This window comes from Balaenoptera borealis, assembly GCF_965194805.1.
Source record: "Balaenoptera borealis genome assembly, chromosome: 2".
Lineage (NCBI taxonomy): Eukaryota > Metazoa > Chordata > Mammalia > Artiodactyla > Balaenopteridae > Balaenoptera > Balaenoptera borealis.
In genome coordinates, this window is record NC_138867.1 from 171,772,495 (window position 1) to 171,793,049 (window position 20,555).

The window sequence follows — 20,555 nt, forward strand, 5'->3', positions numbered from 1 at the left end:
TCCAGACACGTCAAACTCAAGACAACAGAGACACAGACAACTAGCCCCAACAGTGCACTCAGCAATCAACGTCACTGAAGAGGAAAACACTGCATCCCCTCCTCAAGGTACCAAACCCACTTATCTTGTGAGGCTGACACAAAGCCAGGCCCAGGGGAGTCAGTCACCACACTGGCCAAGTCCATGGATGCTATGTGGGAAAACAGTGACACCAAATGACCCCACATGAGGTACTCAGCTCCAACAGGAGGAGGACATTTCATTCATTACCAATAATTTCAGATAGAAACGCCCATAGCACCTCAATTATCACTTTGGTTAACTGCTCCAGAATAAGGAGAAGGGCAAAAATGATTTTCTGGGGTTCCCCACCTAGTTTGGCTTGGGCAAGCAGGCAGTCTCCTTTCCAAACAGACATGTCCCTGTGTGACCTGTGACTGCAAAATATAGTGTCCTCCTGGGACGACTAACAAGGGGGAGGCTGAGGAGGTAACTGAGTCTCCAGGACCACTCGGAACAGAAAAATTTGAGAATGAGGATCACAAAAAGCCCCAACCGCAGAAGATCTCCATCATAGCAGGCGGCCTGAACAGGAGGTTCCCAAAGCAGTGGGCCTCATTGCCAAGAAGGCACCATCCAGGTGGCCTCCACGTCACACAGCATGTCAACCAGCTGTATCGGTATTTATTTTCATGTCAAGAAATAAAACCTCCAGCCATTCCATTCTTGTGGCAAGTTTTCTTGAGTTTGTTTTTAAAGAAGCAACACCTTATTTATCACACAATCTCCTGGAAAAGCAAGAATCCTTCTTTCACCAAGTGGAGGACTAGATGTCCTCCACTGCCTCTGAGGGGTCCCGGGCCCTGGCCACAGGCGCCATGTGCTGCCTCAACCCAGGTCCTGTGGCCGTGGGCCTGTGTGTGCTGAGAAAGCAGAAGCAAAGCCACCAGCTGAGCACCTTCTCCATGCCGTAAAGACAGCCCCCAACTCTGTGATGACACGGGCACCAACCTTGACCTGCATATTCATGGACAGGGCAAAGACCAGCACATCACCCCAAGTCTCTCTGAGAGCAACATGAAGGCCATAAGCTGAGCCCAGAGTTTATACTTCCTCACCGGCCATCTTCAAACAGGCGGTCTTGGTGAACAAGCAGCAATCTGGCGCAATCTGGTAACTAGGGCAGGTGCTCCCCACAAGTTTAAGAACCGGTATCTCACTTTCCAGAACTGGAATAGAGAAGGGAAAGCCTGTTCAAGAGCACCGAAGGAGCAGTGTTCTGTGCTGGCCCCATTGTATATAAATGAAGACCTACCTGGGCCTAAAGGAAAAAACTTCATGGTCTTGAAATCCAAACAAAATCTAAAAGTAGTTCACAAAGCTTATCCCTGTAAGGTCCAAGATAAGACTATTTTGGTCAGGAAACAGCAGGTAGGATGGCAGAAATATCACCAAAGAAATGTAAACCAGGGGGACTTCTCTGGTGGCGCAGTGGTTAAGAATCTGCCTGCCAATGCAGGGGACATGGGTTCGAGCCCTGGTCCGGGAAGATTCCACATGCCAAGGAGCAACTAAGTCCGTGTGCCACAACTACTGAGCCTGCGCCCTAGAGCCTGCAAGCCACAACTACTGAGCCTGAGTGCCACAACTACTGAAACCCGCGTGCCTAGAGCCCATGCTCCACAACAAGAGAAACCACTGCAATGAGAATCCCACACAACACAACCAAGAGTAGCCCTCGCTCGCCACAACTAGAGAAAGCCCGTGCGCAGCAACAAAGACCCAACGCAGCCAAAATTAAAATAAATTTATTTTTTTAAAAAAGAAATGTAAACTGGGCAGACCACACAGTCCAGGAGAGGACCTCCAGTTTTCACCTCTAAAACGCACTCCCCTACTCCCCCACCCCCTCACCCCTGCCCAGAAGGGCCCCTGTGGCACTTGGGCACTTCCTGGGAGGCAGGGCTACTGTCTGCTCACTACCAAGGAAAGCACCCACCAGCTGTCCCACTACTGCTGGACGGACCTGGAGCCTCAGTTGGCCTCTGCCACCTTGATCCTCATGAAGGGTCCCATCCTCCAGGCAGGCAACAGGAGACTGAGAACAAGTGACTGAGGTCTATGTAAGGTGGTACTTTCCAGAACACCAAAGGGTCTGTCTAGAACCAAGTCCAGAGCAGCTAGTGAGTACCCAGGCAGGCGGCAAGGTCAGCATTGTCCACACACAAACCTCCAGATGCCCCCTAGCTGAGTTTTGGACAGAAGGGTGGCCTTGGTAGAATTCTGGAAATCCAGTCTGATGCTGGGTCTTCAAATACAAAACAAGCTACAACCATCTGAGCAACCAAGCTTTCCTAAGAGGCAGAATTCAGTTTCTCTATCTGTCAGGAACCAGGTCAAACAGTCAAAACCATCTAGTAACTTCTGACACGTGGCTGGAGCCATCCAACAACCACATCACAGCACTGATGGCCGTGACTGAGGCCACGTGTTCAGCCCAGGAGTCCCGAGGCCTCATGGCAAGGTCCAGGCCAACAAGCCAGTTCCCAGCCCCAGACGCTTCATCATTGCCACAAACTCTGATGATGTATCACAACGATCACAAAAACTGCATGAATGATTAAAATGCTGCAAAGTTCCAAGGAAGAAACTACAACGATGGCAACATTTATCAGTAAATTGTGGCTTACACTACATAAGCCAATTAAGAACAAATTAAGAGGGACTTCCCTGGTGATTCAGTGGCTAAGACTCCATGCTCCCAATGCAGGGGGCCCAGGTTCGATCCCTGGTCAGGGAACTAGATACCACATGCCGCAACTAAGAGTTCGCATGCCCCAACTAAAAAAAGATCCTGCATGCCACGACGAAGATCCCACGTGCCTCAACTAAGACCCGGCGCAGCCAAATAAATAAATAAATATTAAAAATTTTTTTAAAAAAAGAACAAATTGAGAAATGACATGAACAGACACCACATCTTCCTGACAATGTACCCAACAATAAAAGTATGATCAGAGGAGGTCAGGAACATAGGGGCTCCTCAGGGAGGGTGTTTCAGAGAACCGTCAAACTGTCCTCACTGCCCCCAGCCCTTATAAGGTAAAATGAGCCCAAGATGGAAGAAGCAGAGCCTTCCCAAGGTCTCAGAGGAGGTAGGGAAGAGGGGAGGGTGGGCTACACCAGGCTCCTCTAGGCCATCAGAGCTTCCCAGCACCTTGCATAGACACTTCCCATCACTTTATCCTCACAGAAGGGCCACTGGGGAGAAGAGGTGCTGGGCAGACACAGGGCCTTGCTGGCTGGGAAGAGTTCTGCTTGACTCAGCCAAAGAGCCAGCATCTAGGGAGCAAGCAAGAAGGAAACCGTGCTAGAGAGTCAGACACATAGAGAAGCCTGCTCCTGGAAGAGAGAGGCAGCAAAGACCAAATCCCTGGCCTCTACCAAAGCTTTAGAAGAGTGAAAGGCCTGCTTCCTGGGGTGCAATGGCGAGGACACCAGAATTTTGAAATACGCTTTGTTTTGGCTTCTGCTGCGAGTTGGAGATTTCCTTGCTGGTAGAAGATTTTAGTACTAAACCTGATGTGCTATGAGGTACAATGCAAATGTCATGTGAATCTGACTTAAAATAAGAAGCCCAAAGAAACCTGTGGGCTGTGCCCTCAGTGGGACTTTGTCTGTACCTGAGACTCACCCCAGAGTGGGCCAGGGACCCCACAAAAGGCAGGACTCTGCCACATGAAGCCCATGACCAACATGGACTGAAATGTCTTTCCTCCATTTGTACACATACACACACGCACAAGCACATATAGAGCCATCACACACGTGCATAAGCACATGTGCACACGCACACACAAGGGTGCACACAAAACCAATATATATAGGACACCACATGGGCACACACGAGGCCAGCACACACTTTATCTTCCAGGCAAAGGTGTACTTCTAAGCTGTCAGTTGTTGAGAACGTAGACCACACATTCCAGAGAAACACTGTCCTAAGTAGGGTCAGGTTCCCAAGTAGCCCACAAAGTCCACCTCATTCCAATGTTCTCAAAGCACCGTCCTGCCAATACAACCCAACCCAAAGCAAGAAATCCCCTGGGAAGTCGCCTCGAATCCCAGGCCACCAGCCCTCCCAGACCAAAGGGGGCGATGAGGAGAGAGGAGGAGTAGTGCCACAGGGGCAAGGGTAGGGGTGTTCACTCACCTCACCTTTACTGGGCCAGCCTTGCAGGGACCCTCTGGCCTCCTCCAAGGCCTACCCCACTGCCATGCTCTGTCACCAGCCACCTCACACAGACCTAGGTCCTACCTAACCATCCAGCACCAAGATCCAGCCTGAGCCCCAGGCACTGCAGGTCTGTCCCCAAGACCCCAGTCACACTACTGCTAGAGTGGGGGCTCCACTGTCCCCCATGGTCCAGGACTCATCAGTGTTCATCGGAGTTTGGTGGCACAGAAAGGGGAGGGCCTGACTCTCCATTGAGAAAGCTACCACTGGGCACACAGATTCAAACTGCTACAGAAAAAAAAAGCTCACTGCTGACAAAGGCAGAACATCCAAAAAATCACCTTTAACACGTTGACAAGAGATTTTGTTACTAAAGGAGGAAAAGAAAAGTGCAACAATGGATAACGATTATTAAATTCTTTATGTGGTGCCAGGCGTGGTGCCAGTACTTTACATACCTGATTTTCATTTAATCCTCATAACCACAGAATGAGGTACTACCAACACTAACCACACTTCACACTGGGAGACTGTAACTGTCACCCACACTTCACATGGGGGACTGCCACTGATGCCCACACCTGACAAGTGAAAAAAACAGAGGCTAAGATAAGTCAAGGTGATTGGCCAGGGTCACAGGATTAAGAAGTTAAATGGGGATCCAGATGCAGGTCAGCCATCTCCCAGACCCAGGCTCAAATCTGAACCACCACACCTTCGAGGGCAGTCAGACTCTTAAGGCCATCCTAAGGCTGGATCCTTCCCAAGGCTACGGAAAAACTTCCTAAAGCAAAGATTAGCACACCCTCGATTCACTCTTACAACAGCACACTAACTTAACCCTTTACTGAATTGCTAGAAACCTCCTGGAGGAATGAGCCTTGTTGTGCAAACCCTCATTCCATGGACCATACAGCAAATTCAATAACTCGTGTGCATCTTCACCTTCTGCGAAAGGCACTAAAACCCTCAGAGGTTGACGAAGCACATATTTCTGAGCCCCTACCTGCCAGGGTACATACAAGCCAAGGGAAGGGGCTTAAAGGACTTGATCAACACTACCAGGGACTTCCCTGGTAGTCCAGTGGTTAAGACTCTGCACTTCCACTGTCGGGGGGACGGGTTTGATGCTGGTTGGAAATGAAGATCCCTCATGCCGCGGGGCGCAGCAAAAAATTAAGGGAAAAAAAAACCACTGCCAGCCTAGGTCATAAACTAGGACCTTTTCATCTTCTTTTCCATTGTGTGAGATGTACACACAAGACAACCACTCTTAGGACTCCACAGAGCGGACCAGGGGTCCTTGGCAAGGAACAGATGTGCAGAATTATCTTTTTTCCTTCCATCAGAAGAGCACAGCACTCACGCATGAGGTAGGGAACAGAGCAGACACAGACCAGTGGGAAGGAGACAGGTCCTCTGGCCACAGACACAGCAAGGAGAGTGCGAGGACAGCAAAAGACACATGGCCCAAGGGACACGGAGCTGGGGGACGGCCCAGGCCCCGTGGGAGCGCTTCCTAAGGTGGGTGGTGGCCAGGGCATGTGCTGGTCCTCCCAGCTCTGCATATGAGGCACCAGGCTGCTGCCCTCACCCAACTCACCTGATTCCTCACTCCCACCCATGACCTCAAAATCAGGACCCTGATGGTGTCTTGGTCATCATCAAGCAGATGTCACTATCAGACCCAAGTCATTTTTTTTCCAAGTGCCAGGTCCCCAAGGCCCCTTTCCTTCCTGTGTCCACAACCCCTCTCCCTACTCTCAAAACCAGTATTGTCATTGGGTAAGACACCCACCTGTCTTCTCCCCTGAACGCTGCAAGAAGAGTCAGGATTTGGAAACAGTTGAGCAATGCATGAAACAGGGAAATATTCTCAAACTAGGAAGCAGCAGCTGTTGGAAAAATTCATGTGGATGTTTCAGAGAAGTGTCTTAATCGCTCTAGGTCTGTTTGGAAAAGTGTCCAAAACCTCAAGCTAGAAAATTCTCAGAATCTAGAAAATGCTGATTACCGGGACTTCCCTGGTGGTCCAGTGGTTGACTTCGCCTTCCAATGCAGGGGGTGTGGGTTCGATCCCCAGTCGGAGCTAAGATCCCACGTGCCTCAAGGCCAAAAAACCAAAACATGAAACAGAAGCAATATTGTAACAGATCCAATACAGACTTTAAAAATGGTCCACATCGGGCTTCCCTGGTGGCGCAGTGGTTAAGAATCTGCCTGCCAATGCAGGGGACACGGGTTCGAGCCCTGGTCCGGGAAGATCCCACATGCCACGGAGCAACTAAGCCTGTGCGCCGCAACTACTGAGCCTGCGTGCCTAGAGCCCGTGCTCTGCAAGAGAAGCCACTGCAATGAGAAGCCCGCGCACCGCAACGAAGAGTAGCCCCCACTCACTGCAACTAGAGAAAGCCCGCGCGGAGCAACGAAGACCCAACGCAGCCAAAAATAAATAAATAAAATAAATGTATTTAAAAAAAAAAAAATGGTCCACATCAAAAAAAAAAAAGAAAATGCTGATTACCAACCAGCTCCTGGGGCACAGGAATCACATCAAGCCTCTTCCTGGTCCCTCTAATTGCTACAAAGCTCTTTTTCAGGCTAAGTTAAGGGCCATGTCCTTCTAATTTCCACCTATCCATCACTACTTCACTCTTGGGAACAGAGCAGAACTCGTATATACAAGACAGTCCCTCAGATATTTTATTCTTTTACCTGTTATTTATCACACTTTCATCTAACACAAAGCACTATTTGTTTGGGGAGGAAGAGACACAAGGACAAATCAAGTTCCGCACCCAGCCCCCAGAGCCAGCCGAGATCTGGCAGGGTCAAAGACACGTCCCTCCAGTTCATGAGGGTCCTGGGTCCTGATGGTCACACAGGACCGCCACACCTCAACCCACTATGTTCTCCTAGTGAAGCAGAAAGTGGCCATCCAGGGCCATAGGCTGCGCCCTGGGTCTCACCAATGCCCACCTTCTCCCAGGCAGTAAACATGATCTCAGACCACCCTTCTCTAGGGCCCAGCTCACCTCACCTTTGCTCATACTCAGCACCCCTAAAACCGAAGACCCACTATCTCGGGGCCTGAGACACCTGTACTGCATTTCACTCCATAGGCCACCAACTGGAGTAGCTTAGGCTCTTCTATGTCACTGGGTTAACTTTTTAAAATAACTTAAAAGAAAAATTAGCCAACCCTAGTTCATAGACTTAGAAGACTGGTTAAACTGATTCAAAGTGACCCTAATTTTTCTAAGCAATTTAAGTTACTTTCTCCCTTCTGCAATAAACCAAGGTAACGAAGTGGGCATGCTCCCACCATCTTAAACTTCACAGAAGGTGCATGTCTCTCATCTGCTCACCCAATGCTAATAAGTACCTTCCCCAGGTGGCGACCTGTCCACTTTTGCTGCCTTTTGTGTCAGGGTCACCTGATCTTAACTCTGGAAAGTAAGAGGAGCCCCTTCCATCCTCCCTGAGGGGGGTGAGTGGGTACCTGATGGCACCAACAGCAGGAAAGGCCAACTGTCCAATCCTGAGCTGAGATCCCAACTCACCAATGGGTCTCCTGAAACCCCTCGCCACCCCCCACCCAATCTTCTCTCTTCCAAGAACACGGTCAATCCCTCTAACCAGTTCTCCTATGAAATGGTTTAAAGACTACTTCAGCAGGCAGAATGGACTTCCCCACATATAAAGGATATGCAAAAAATAACCTCCCTCGAAGCTTTTTAGCAGCCAGCTTGTGCTGTCCTAGACTCATCCTACTCTGAGTGTTAAGGTCCTTCACTCTTGCCCCAGACTAGCACAGCTGACCATCAGAGCCTCGTACAGGATCTGATGTCTAGCTTTTCCGAATCTTGAAATGGACACCCAAAATGGATCACCCGAAAGATGACTAAATAATAAGTGCCATTACTTTTTATTAATAGATGGGAAAAAGCAGTTTAATGCTCTTAAAATTGAAAGCCATCAACCACTCAATTCCAGAACAGGAAACACAGCTAGAGTTTTTGTTTTGTTTTGAAGGCAGCCCTGAGACTCCAGAAGCAGCCCTGAGTTCTTCTTCCCTGTGTCCTGTCCCATCCTCACACCAGAGATACCATAATGACCTCAAAAAACAAAGCCCTGACGAAGGAAACCTGCCAATGGACCTACACTACATAGATAAAAGAGAAACCTAAAACAAAACAAAAAATTCTAAACTAACCAGGCCATAAAGAAATAAGGATAACAGAGATCAGACCAGGAAGCACTAGAATGGAACAGAGATCTATGTTCTCTCTTCTGCAAGTCAACCCAGGGCAAGCCACTCCTCCTCTCAGGCCTCAGTTTCCAGTATGTAACATCAAGGGCTGTCCTGTTCATCTGGCAGTCTGTATGCTGCCTGCTGGGTTCAGCAAAACAGCACACAGAAGCAAGCTAGTCCCAGGTGAATGTTACATTTGTCTGCTGCCCAAGGACCAAAAATAGTTACATTTCTAATGCTTTGCCTGACAAATATAAATGAGAGTAAGGCTACAATTACATTTCAATCCAGACTCAGTCCATTAATATCCTTAACCAAGAAAACTTCAAAAGCAAACTTCAAAAACTTCAAATGCCTACTACTGACACCTGAGGCTCCCACCACCTCCCCAGTCTTTGGCATCAGGAAATGTCACTTGTAAGGTTGAAACAAACAAAAAGCCTCAACAATAAAAACTTTAAAGGTTTGGGGAGAGAGGCAAGAGACAGATGACCAACATACAAACTGCTGAGAAGGTCAGCTAATCAAACAAAAGTGTTAAGGAAAATACTAATCAAACCCTCGAAATCTCCCCAGGTTCCGGTGGGTGTAAGAGAGTCCCAGGGAGGGATCTGACTCCAGAATCCTCTGAAAGAACTGCCTGCCATTGAAGGGGGTGGGCATTAGCCCTTTACATGCACAAGAATAATACAGGAGAGAAGAGAAAATGAGGTTCAGGTGTTGTCAATGATATGCAAGTCCTGAGAATATCACAGGTCTGGAGTGACTCAACCAATTCAATCAACACCTTCAAACCAAGGATTCAGTTTGCCATGCTCCTACTTTCCCCACACCACTGAGCAATTGGGAAAAAAATGTGTTTCCTCCGTGGATGAATGAAGATTGTAGCAGCAAAGTTTTCAGAACTGGCTGGCAGAGTGAGCCTGCCCAAAACACACAAGAAAGCTAAAAATATGCTGTCACTGCCACAAAAGTCCACCAAATGGAAACTCAAGTGACGAAGATACTGGCCTGAAACCTGCTCACCTCCAAGGTCATGGTGAGCAGCTGCCTCTAAGGTAAGAATGTGTTGAGTCAAGTTTAACAGCTACTGACTCAAAGGCTAATTGCACAGAACAACTGCGATTGTAGGAAATGTTATATTGGGATTATATGCAGATTTAAGACCACAAGGTTTTTTCACTTCCCTTCCGGATAACCTGACTGACCTTTTAGGTGAGATCTCCTTACAATAAGATCTGAAGACCTCCAAATTGTTAGGTTGTGGTGGAATTTTGTTATAAAGAAAATCTAGCTCCTCAATCTAAGTGTTTCATTGTGCGTGATGACTGAGATGTAAGACCCAGGGGGATCATCATGTAGTTGTCCTCTGGGCAGAGAAGGATTTTGTTTTTTGGTTGCTTTTTTTTTTTTTGGCCCCACCTCAAGACATGCGGGATCTTAGTTCCTCGACCAGGGATCGAACCCGTGCCCCCTGCAGTGGAAGCTAGGAGTCCTAACCACTAGACCGCCAGGGAATTTTCCCAGAGAAGGATTTCTGTCTCAGAGGTAAATGGAGGATCAAGGGCTAGGATACCCCTGACTACTTTCAAACATTTTGCAATTGCCCTTACAGCCATCCCATGAGATTAAGATACAGTCCCTGTCTATGGATGGGAAAGCTGAGGCCAGGTGGCCAGAAAACCTGCCCAATGCTGAAGAGTGGTAAGCTGTAGTCAGATCTGCCAAATTCCCAAACTGGCTAGAGAGCTGTAAGTGCGGAAGGAGGACAGGATTCGGGCCCAAACTCTCCTGTTTGCCACTGCAAGCACCATCAAGCAACCTACTTCTCATCCCTGACCAGAGTCCACTCAGTGATAAAGCCAGAGGTACAGGGGCGCCTCTGGGTTCTCAAAGGCAGGACCCCATGAGAATCTGCCTGGCAAACATCTTACAAATGGAAGGGCTGCCCCTGAAAATCAGAATGTGGGGTTCAGGAAGCTCAGGATCAGGAAAAGGGGCTGTGTCTCCTTTGCCCTGATGAGGCACCACCAACCTAGCCATTCTCTATCACCAGGGAGGCACTAAGGCTGGTGGGAAAAACATTCATAGTCTGAAATCGGAAAGGTTGGGGCCCAGTCCCAGCTGTAGAAAAATCAGCCAGGTGACTCTGGCAAGTATCACCCTCTGTAGGGACTTCACCTTCTTCCATCTGAAATGTGGGGACAAGGTTGTGGTTCCAAGGGGCAGAGACAGTGATGGTTTGTCCCACAAACATAGAGGTGCTCCACACATGAGAAGCAGAACAGTCATTAATGCTTTGGGGCTCTGCCTCATCTGCTCTAGTCATGATGGTACACTCACTGAACTCCAATTTATTGAGCAGGTACACATACTAGGTGCTGTGCTATGCCACTTGCATTTATTATCTCACTCCCAACTCAGCTATTTAAGGCAGACACTACTACCCCCTTTTTAGAAATGGGAAACAGAGGACAAGGTTCACCAAGGTCAAGTCACAAGGAAGTGGCCAGGTGGAGCTCACACCCAACCTAAGGCAAAGCCAGGGCTGACCCATGACACCACTACAGGGACCTGCTACCTGGGAACAGGCCCCCGGCCTCATCTGGCAAACAGCAGGCGGTACTGGGATGTGGAACAGCCTCCCTGGCACCAGGAGGATCTGGTTGGCCACTATAATGCAGCACTATTTATTAAAAGTGCACTCAAAGGCATTACCTCATTTAGGATGAATTAGGTTTGAAGGTTCAAACCAAAAGACCTGACTAGCAAGGCAGGTCAAGTGGTTTCAAGGCTAGAGATGGAGATGCAGAAGGAATGGCTGAAAGGTTCAAGTACCTCTGTGAAAATCAAGAGAGAGAAAGTGGGTACAGTGCACTGAAGCCACAAAGACCCTTTCCCACATACCCTGGAAGGTTTCGGAGGATTTCAAGTCACTTCCTACGGCTACCTGCAGGTATTCAATTAGAGTAAGTTTCTCTGTCTTCCAAAAGACTAACCTACATTCTCATCACACACAAAAAGAGGTCATAAATACAGCCTAGAAAGCAAGAGGAGGGGCAAGAAGCCCGTGGTCTAACATTCCTCTTGACTAAGAAGTCCTGGATCCTGTTTGCCAGAATCCACAAGTATGTAAGATCTGTCCCCAGCTGGTACTTTTGTTTCTCATAACACCAGTCTCACTACTTCCATCTCACTGCCACCACTTCAGGTCCCCTGTATTTTTTTACGTCAACCTTCTTAACACGTTGCCTTCCTAATTCAAGGTAAAGATGTAGCTTTTCACAGTTATCACATAAAGTAAGTTTCATTACCTGAAAGAAAAGCAATCTGAGGCCAGGCTGTCCAACTCACCTCCTAAAACAGTTCAAATAACTCAAGAGCATCCATTCTAACAAACAACCACACTGAGCAGGCTGCACGGTTCTGTAAGCCTCAATCTATGACACTGCCAACTCGTTCTTCTGGTTCTGCCGCACTTCCTAACCCAACAACTATTACAAGGAAATCCCAATGATACTCTATTACCCCAGGACGACTGCTCATGAAGACCTCACCTACTCACCTGTTTCATAATCCTCCTAGTTTTCTACAATGAGCGTAAATTAACTCAATCATCAGGGAGAAAAAAATAAGCCTAGGGAAAATAATCTTTTCCATTCCATTTGATGGCACAGAAACACCCCAAGTCCAAACAGGTAGTTCTCCAGGCAAGCATTTGAATTGCCTATGCTTTGAGAGGTTAGCATACCCACACCAAGAGTCCTTAACTGGATTCAGTGGTAAGGGCATTACATTTCTGTCTCTTGGAAACAGACACATTCAAGACACTGAAGGTCATTCTTGATTTTCTCCCAACAGAACACCAGAAAATGCCAACATTTCAGAATGGCTTCGCTACTCTCCCACTCATGTCCTTCAGGCACCATCTTCCAGTCTTCTGCTATCTAAGGCCCAATGCACCCTCATCACATGGGTCCCTGTATTATCCTCTTCAATGAGGTCCTACTGTTCTCAAGGTAAATTCCGGACCCCTCAGCCCTGGAGCCTGCACATTTGTCTCTCTCTGCTCCAACCACACTGATCTTCTTTCAGTCCCAAGCACTCTCTCTGCCAGAAATGCTCTCCCTTTTTCACTTTACCTATTTAGCTCCTACATGTCCTCTGATCCCAGCTGAAAAAAGACCCCCTCAAGTCTTGCTCACCAGGTCACAGCATCCTTCTCTCCTTGGCCCTTGTAAGTTTCCCCAAGTTTATGAGATTAGTTACAATTTCTCCCCCATTAATCTCACAGTAAACTCCACTGAGCAGGGATTCCTAGCATGGTGCCGGAGGCACAGTATGCACATTGATATTTATTGAATAAATCAATACAGAAATCACTACTCGCAATGCCACAGTCACAAAATAAGTGATGCAAAACAAGTGAGAAGAACTACTAAAGAGTTGAGAATTGGAGTCTTTAACATGTTTTATTACTTAAATTTAAAATGTTCCTTCTTTTTAAAAAAAATCATAAAACACAGGTATCAAAAAGTTAAGAAAAAAACCAAACAAACAAACTACTGCTAACCCTAATCTTGGTACAAATCCTCCCAGGACTTTTTTTTTTACCAAGAGCAGCATTATTTCTTTCCTCTCTATCAAAATATAAGATTGGAGGATCCGCCAAATGATACTGCATTAATAGAGATGACTTGACATTAAAAAAAAAAAAAAAATGATGTCATCTGAATGGAAATAACAATGCATCCAAATCATTAATACATTAATCCCATTCTCTACACCACATCCAAGATGAGAGGCAATCCTCTGCAAAACCCAGCTTCAGAATTTTAGGGGAGAAATAGAGGATGAAAGATGAAGGGTGGGGGAGTAATTCAGGCAAGGGTCTAGCAAATTACTCTCAAAATCCCCAACCTAAACTGCTTCCTCTAGAAAAGGACTAACTTTTCTGAGTTACAGGCTATGGAAGCAGGGCAAAGGGGGTGACTCTGTGGCTTGGTTCTTAAAAGCCAGCTGGTAACTCTGCTCTCCGAGGACAAAGCAGGGCTAGAAATGGTGTCACCAGGTCATCCCCCAACTCCAAGCAGAGGTGTACTGGAGCCTGGACAAATAAATGGCCTTGTGTTTTAGGAGCTACGAGAAAATACTCACATACTGAGCTTGCAAACAGGAGCATTCCTGGGCTCTGGTGCCCCACAGGGCAGGCGCAAGCCCAGCTCTGCCCCTCTACTAAGCAGTCTTGGGCAAGCAGCCTGACCTCCAGAAGCCCCAGTTTCCTCACCTGTAAAGTGGGGACTATACTCTCCCTTCCTCCGTCGGATTGTTAAGGGCACTGAAATATGTCTGTGCACTGAGCTTAGCACACAGTGGGCATTCAAATAGGGGCCGGTGTCATCTTTTAGCCTTCCTCCACAGCTTGCTGTCAGGTCTAACACGTTACTCAGCATACTGATCTGGTGCCAGCAAACACTGCACATAATCTAACTTAAAAGAAAACTTGTAACCACTACCAGAAAAAAAAAAAACATCAACAGGACAGTGGGTCCAAGACTAAAGCAACTGCACAGAAGGCTGTCTGTCCCTCAGTTTCTCTGCGCTACCACAGCCAGAAGGTGTCACTGTGTGAAATGGACATACGGAACCAGAGACTTAACCGGTACTGTGCACTCCAAGAAAACTGAAAGAAGTAAAAGGGTAAGGAAGAGAGGAAATTAAAGGCGCAAGTGACTCACTCGGACTTTGATCTAAAGAATCCAAAGCTCTAAAGATAAGGATGAACTACACACCTAAAGGCATAGGATCAGATACACAAAATTAAGCAGTCCCTGCAAAATTCCCAAGGCAGGGCAGAAACGTACACCCAACGTGTCATTGAGTTCCTAAGGGAGGGATCCCCATTCATTTCTGGGTCCCAGTGTTTGCGCACACACCAAGTGTCAATCACGCTCTACGCTAAGGCCCTGCCCATAAGCCCTTCCTTGTTGAAGTGATCAATTCCGATTCTTGGCAATAATCCCTTTAAAAGGCCAGCTGCTGCTGTCTAGTCACTGATGCCGACCCTTTCCAGGTGGGAAAAAAGAAATCAATACAGCCAGCGCCTAGATGGGGAGCCAAATTTAAAGTGTAAAGCCCTGTGAAACGCCGGAACCCACAGAGGGGGAAGGGTCCCGCGGCTCCCGGGGGTCAGGCAGGAAGGGCGCGAGCGGGGGGAGGGCCAGCCCTGCAGGCGTGGGCGCGCGGGGACTCTTATTCTGACATGGGATCCGCAGCCGCCGTCGCCGTCGCCGCGGGGTTCAGCGCCGCGGCCCGGCCAGCCCGCGACCCCCGCCCGGGACCCTCGCCCTGCGCGCCCACGTGCCACCGCCCCCCAGCCCGTCCCGGCCGCTGGGAAGCTGCGCCTCTCGGCCCGACCCCTCCCCCGACCCCAGAGGAAGCGCAGGAGGAAGAGGGGCGACGACGCGACTTTCCAGGACCCCCGCCCGGCCCGGCCCCCACGTGCCCGGGCGGCGTCGGAGCGCGGAACTTTCCAGGGCAGCGCAAAAAAGACGCTCCCAGAATAAAAGCAGTACTCGCTCGCTCTCACTTTTCCTTGCTCACACAGGGGTCCCTCACAGCCCCCCGACCCTCCGACCCTGCCCAACCCACACCGCCCCTGCCGCTCCAGTCTCCCTCGCACGACCTCGGCCCCGACCCCAGCCCCCGCCCCCCGCCAAGTTTGGTCCGGAACTTACCGGGCCGCGGGCCGACCGGGCCCTAGGACAGCGCGCGGGTTCAAGGGGCCGCGGGGCCGGGGTCGGGGTCGCCTGCGGGGCCGGGCGGCCGAGGGGCTGGGGGCGCCGGGCCGCGCGCGCTCGCTCCGCCTGTGGGGCCGCCCGGGCCCGCGGCGCTCGCTCCGCCGGTCCGCCCGCCCGCCCGCGCCGCCGGCCAGATAATGCGCCCCTCGGCCGCACACATGGAGCCCGGCGCCGGCGTCACCGCCCGGGACATGCGCACCAGGTCAGCGCGCCCGGCCCGCGGCCCCCAAAACACCGGGGAGCTCTTAAAGGCGACGCCGCCCGCCCGCGCCCGGCTGGGCGGGGCCAGTCGGTTGGGGCGGGGCCTGATAGTGGTGGGCAGGGTCAGGCAAACCGACACCGCCCCGGAAGCACCGCCCCTCCTGACCGCGCTCCACTGGACGCCTGGCCCCGCGCGCCGGTTTCCCACGAGGGCTCGGGCGGGCTCCTGCCGCAGGGGCAGGGGGGTCGTCGCCAGCTCACCCGCGGCAGAGCCGGGCGGGCCGCGCCCAGGGCTGACTCACGACGCGCTCACTGCTGACCTCGCTCCAACTGAGCCGCGAGACCTCAGGCAACTGCTTCTGAAAACCAAGGTTAGAATGCCACCCCCGCGGGGTCGTCACACAGAAGTTCCCCTCCAGGGGAGCGGCGAAACCGTAATTCTTCCAGCGCAGTAAAGAGAGTTCTACAAAGTAAGCTCCAGACCCACCCAGTTCAAAGACACTTCAGAGATGACTGCTCTCCCTCTCCAGTTACCTCCCAATCTGCCCCCGTGCCTCTAGGAGAAGGTGAAACCCCCCAAGAAAGCAAATCTGCACCCTTCCCTCTCCAGTGACTTGGAGGAAACACGGGAAGCAGTCTAACCTGAGAGAGGATGGGCTTTGGAGATGTTCAACTACATAAAACAAACACAGTTTTAATAGGGAAAATAAAATATCTAGTATCACAAGAAGCTCTCAATATCAAGATTAGGTTCTGAAGAATCACCAAAAAAGGCCCTTTCCATGTTCTTTTTACAGCGTTAAAACAAATAATTCATGATGAGACACCTAGATAACATATCCTAATACAAGTGAAACAAAAGTTTCACCAAACATACCTTGCAATGTACTGATATTTTCTATTTCATTTTTTAAAAATCAATGTAATTCCAACCCACAACTGGTCTTGACCCCAAATTTTAAAAACAATGTAGAATAAGTTTTACAAGTAAAATTTTCTGCTATGTGCCCCCACCCCAATAAGAAGTTAAAAAAATCCCATTTTAATTGTGTTGAGTTCCACACCTAATCGGCAACTTTTTGTTGTTGATTCCACCCCCAATCAATCCTACCCCCAAAATCTTCCAAGGGCTTAATGCCAACATCTGGCACAACTTCCCCAGGGCCAAAAGAGAAGCATTCCTTAAACTAAAAATGATACAAAGTACAAGTTGTTGACCCCCAAACACCTTCCCTGACCCAGATTTGTCAGCACTTTGCTTTGCTACAAAGAAATTCAAATGTTCAAATTCAAAAACCAAACAAAAACAGTTTATTCTCAAACAGGTGACGGTATAGGAATGCAGGAAACTCCCTAATCCCATATGCAAAGATAGTTTAAAGCAAATGATTTTCACTCTAATTCGGCAGCTGTTTATTTTGAGAACTGCTTTACTCCACGATTAATCAGATGATGTATATTAAAGCAATATAAGCAAAATATTACCTCACTGCTCCTCACCTGGGTCTTGATTAATGCCAACTTAATTAACTATAAACAGAGCAAAGTGTGGTCAGGTGGGAGACCCAAGACATGAGATTGACATAGGGATTCCAGAATCTGAGCTGGCAAACCCTGTACGAGTCACCAAGGTGACAACCATCCTGTTTTAAAAAAGGAGGCATGGGACTTCCCTGGTGGCGCAGTGGTTAAGAATCCGCCTGCCAATGCAGGGGACACGGGTTCGAGCCCTGGTCCGGGAGGATCCCACATGCTGCGGAGCAACTAAGCCCCTGCGCCACAACTACTGAGCCTGCGCTCTAGAGCCCACGCGCCACAACTACTGAAGCCCGCTCCCCTAGAGCCCATGCTCTGCAACAAGAGAAGCCACCGCAATGAGAAGCCTGCGCACCGCAACGAAGAGTAGCCCCCACTCTCCGCAACTAGAGAAAGCCTGCGCGTAGCAATGAAGACCCAACACAGCCAAAAATAAATAAATAAATTTATTTTTAAAAAAAATAAAGAGGGAGGCATCAGCTGTGACATATTAATGACACACCCCTATGGACTGAGGTGTGCACTGGTGACAGGTGGGCTGCTCCAGGGGACAGTGCCAACTTCTCCAGCTGGGAAAGGGTGAAATAGAGTTTATTTCTGTGATAGGAAGAGAGGACCAAGTGTGTAGATGGAAAAAGCGATAGTGAATCCAGACCTGTTTGGGGTCCCAGATGCTCAGGCGGGTGAATGCTGAGACTGCTTGGTCTAAAGACCTTGTGCCTATAGTACTGGACTAAACAGCAAATAGTTCAGCTGGGTGATTATGAAATATGATGCAATCACCTTCAGATGCCATTCTAAAACTGAAGAAACCCTAATTTAAGAGACAACTAGGGCTTCCCTGGTGGCGCAGTGGTTGAGAGTCTGCCTGCCAATGCAGGGGACACGGGTTCGAGCCCCGGTCTGGGAGGATCCCATATGCCGCGGAGCAGCTGGGCCGCAATTGCTGAGCCTGCGCGTCTGGAGCCTGTGCTCCGCAATGAGAGAGGCCGCGATAATGAGAGGCCCGCGCACCGCGATGAGGAGGGGCCCCCACTTGCCGCAACTAGAGAAAGCCCTCGCACAGAAACGAAGACCCAACACACCCATAAATAATAAATAAATAAATTTAAAAAAAAAAAGAGACAACTAGGGCTAGAACCATGTTTCTCCTGAAGTTTTTCCCCTCTGCCCTAAGAACAAGGCAGTCAATTAATAGTTATGGGTACCAGTTAACATGATACTCTAAAAACACTTCTGTTATGAAGTTAAACAAAAATTTCTGCCGAATTCACTTCATATCCTTCAGACCAGATCCTTGCTAATAATAGCCAAGCCTCCTTCCACCCTAACCACTGCAGAAATATTCTAATTATCTTTCTAATGTACTATTAGATAAACTTCCAAACACCATCTGACTTAATTCCTGTACAACAAAGGGACTGAAGAAAAGAAATGTGGGCCAAATTCCATGTTCGTGTCCTCTTTTATAAAGTAGAAATTGGTCAAAGGCTCAACAGTAGTGTGAAACCGACTGAAAAGGAGTAGCATCACCTACTAAATGTTTAAGGTACTGTACTTTTGGGGTTTTAATCAGAAAATGTCTTTAAAGTTCCTGGTGGACAAAATTTAAGATGTCTTACATGATAAACACTGATCAACAAGAACCGTCTAAGAGACCACTCATCACAAGGGTTTTGTAGGCTGGGGAGCCTGTAGGCACCAGCTCCAGAAGTTCACAGGCTGGTGGCACAGAAAGACATAGAATGCTTTCAGTGCAGAAAATGCATTCATAGAAAAGACAGGAATCACAAAGGAAGAGGCTGCTCCCCTCCCTGGAGAGGGGTCTGGGAGATCTTTATGGATGTGACATTTGAGCCAGCTCTTAATGGATGAACATCCCAGGCATCCAGAACAGCAGAAGCAAGGGCCAGAGCTGGCTACTCCTGGAGTGTGAGGGCTTTGGGGCAGACAGGGCTGCAAAGGGATGGATTCATTAACCTTTAAACTTTCTAGGTGGCTTTATCTCTCAGAACACCGAATGACTGTCGACCACTTACTTCAATTCATAAGCTAAGCCGATCTAGTTATGTAGACTTCAACCAATTTTTAGATTACTGCTATCAAACAGTGACACTAGGCTCCCTCTTGTTTTCTGAGAAGCTCTCCAAAGAATAAACAGGTTGTTCATTCAAAAGTGTACCAAGTTTCGGACTTCCCTGGTGGCACAGTGGTTAAGAATCCGCATGCCAATGCAGGGGACACGGGTTCGAGTGCTGGCCTGGGAAGATCCCACATGCCGCAGAGCAACTACGCCTGTGTGCCACAACTACTGAGCCTGCGCTCTAGAGCTCATGAGCCACAACTGCTGAAGCCCGTGCACCTAGAGCCCGTGCTCCTCAACAAGAGAAGCCACCACAGTGAGAAGCCCACGCACCACAACAAAGAGTAGCCCCCGCTCACCGCAGCTAGAGAAAGCCCGCGCACAGCAACAAAGACCCAATGCAGCCAAAAATTTAAAACATAAATAAATAAATAAATTTACAAAAGTGTACCAAGTTTAAAAAAGAAAGTACCTTTATGAAAAAGAGCACTACTTTCCACACTTTGCATTTTTAGTACTCTAAAGTCTAAAACTATTTTCACGGAGTTTAGGGACAATATAACCACAATCTCTAAGAGGATTATTTTAAAGTTTCTTATTTCACCCCAAATTCACTCTCAGATGGTGAGATTGCAAAGCAATTGGTTGGGAAAGGAAAGGAAAAGATTCATTTCTATGTGCATTTGATTTCCCTAGTACTTTGATATTTTTGGTACTTTTTTCAAGGACCAGAAAATAGTTAAAGGGACTATGCTTTATGAAAAATACAATACTCCCAACACATTACAGCTTCTACAACAAATGTCATTTTTTAAATCACAACACTTTTACACTAGATTAGGAGTTTGTGGGAGACAGATAAGCACCCATCTGCCCCATCCCTGTTGTGTATGCAGAAAAGCTCTCTGAAGCACAGCTCTCTAGAGATGAACCACTTTGTCAACATGTGTTTGTTTTGAGTATCATTTCTAACCACAATTCTGAACACTTAGTGTCGATGCAACATGGAGTTCAGGCTCCATCTGCAGTTAGTCTCTGTGTGGCCCTGACGATATCCCACTGTTACAGGGCTCTGAGCACAAATGCTTCCCTAAAGGGTTAAATACAAACTGCTCAGAAGTATCATTGTGAACCGGAAGTGTATCTCCCACTCTGTCTTCATCTGCATGTGTCACCAGTTGGCAAGAAGTATCTCTTTTGTGTCTATATATGGCTTACAAAAAAAAAAAAAATATGCACACCTAAGTTAGGTCAATTTTAAGTCTTTGAAAAGTTCGTAAGTGAACCATGTTTCCTATGAATTAAAGAATTAACAGGAAAAAAATCAGAAAACTACCAGAAAAAAAAATGCTATATGACAGTCTTAACTCTAGAGATCAACCTATTCAAACCTGCTTAACAAAGAAAGAGTATTAGTCACGTCAGTGGCCTGCTAATAAACAT

General features: G+C 48.3%; 1 protein-coding gene across 2 annotated transcripts in view; it reads right to left on the minus strand.

Annotated features, from left to right (window-relative positions):
• GATAD2A (GATA zinc finger domain containing 2A) overlaps nt 1–20,555 on the minus strand; it is a 98,953-nt gene that overhangs the window by 70,133 nt on the left and 8,265 nt on the right. The window contains exon 1 of one of the 2 annotated variants that reach the window (XM_082381903.1): nt 15,230–15,549. The exons of the other annotated variant lie outside the window; for it this stretch is intronic. The gene's annotated coding sequence lies outside the window, so the exon portion shown is untranslated. Of the gene's footprint in view, nt 1–15,229; nt 15,550–20,555 lie in introns of those variants that run through there. 2 annotated transcript variants of the gene reach the window in all.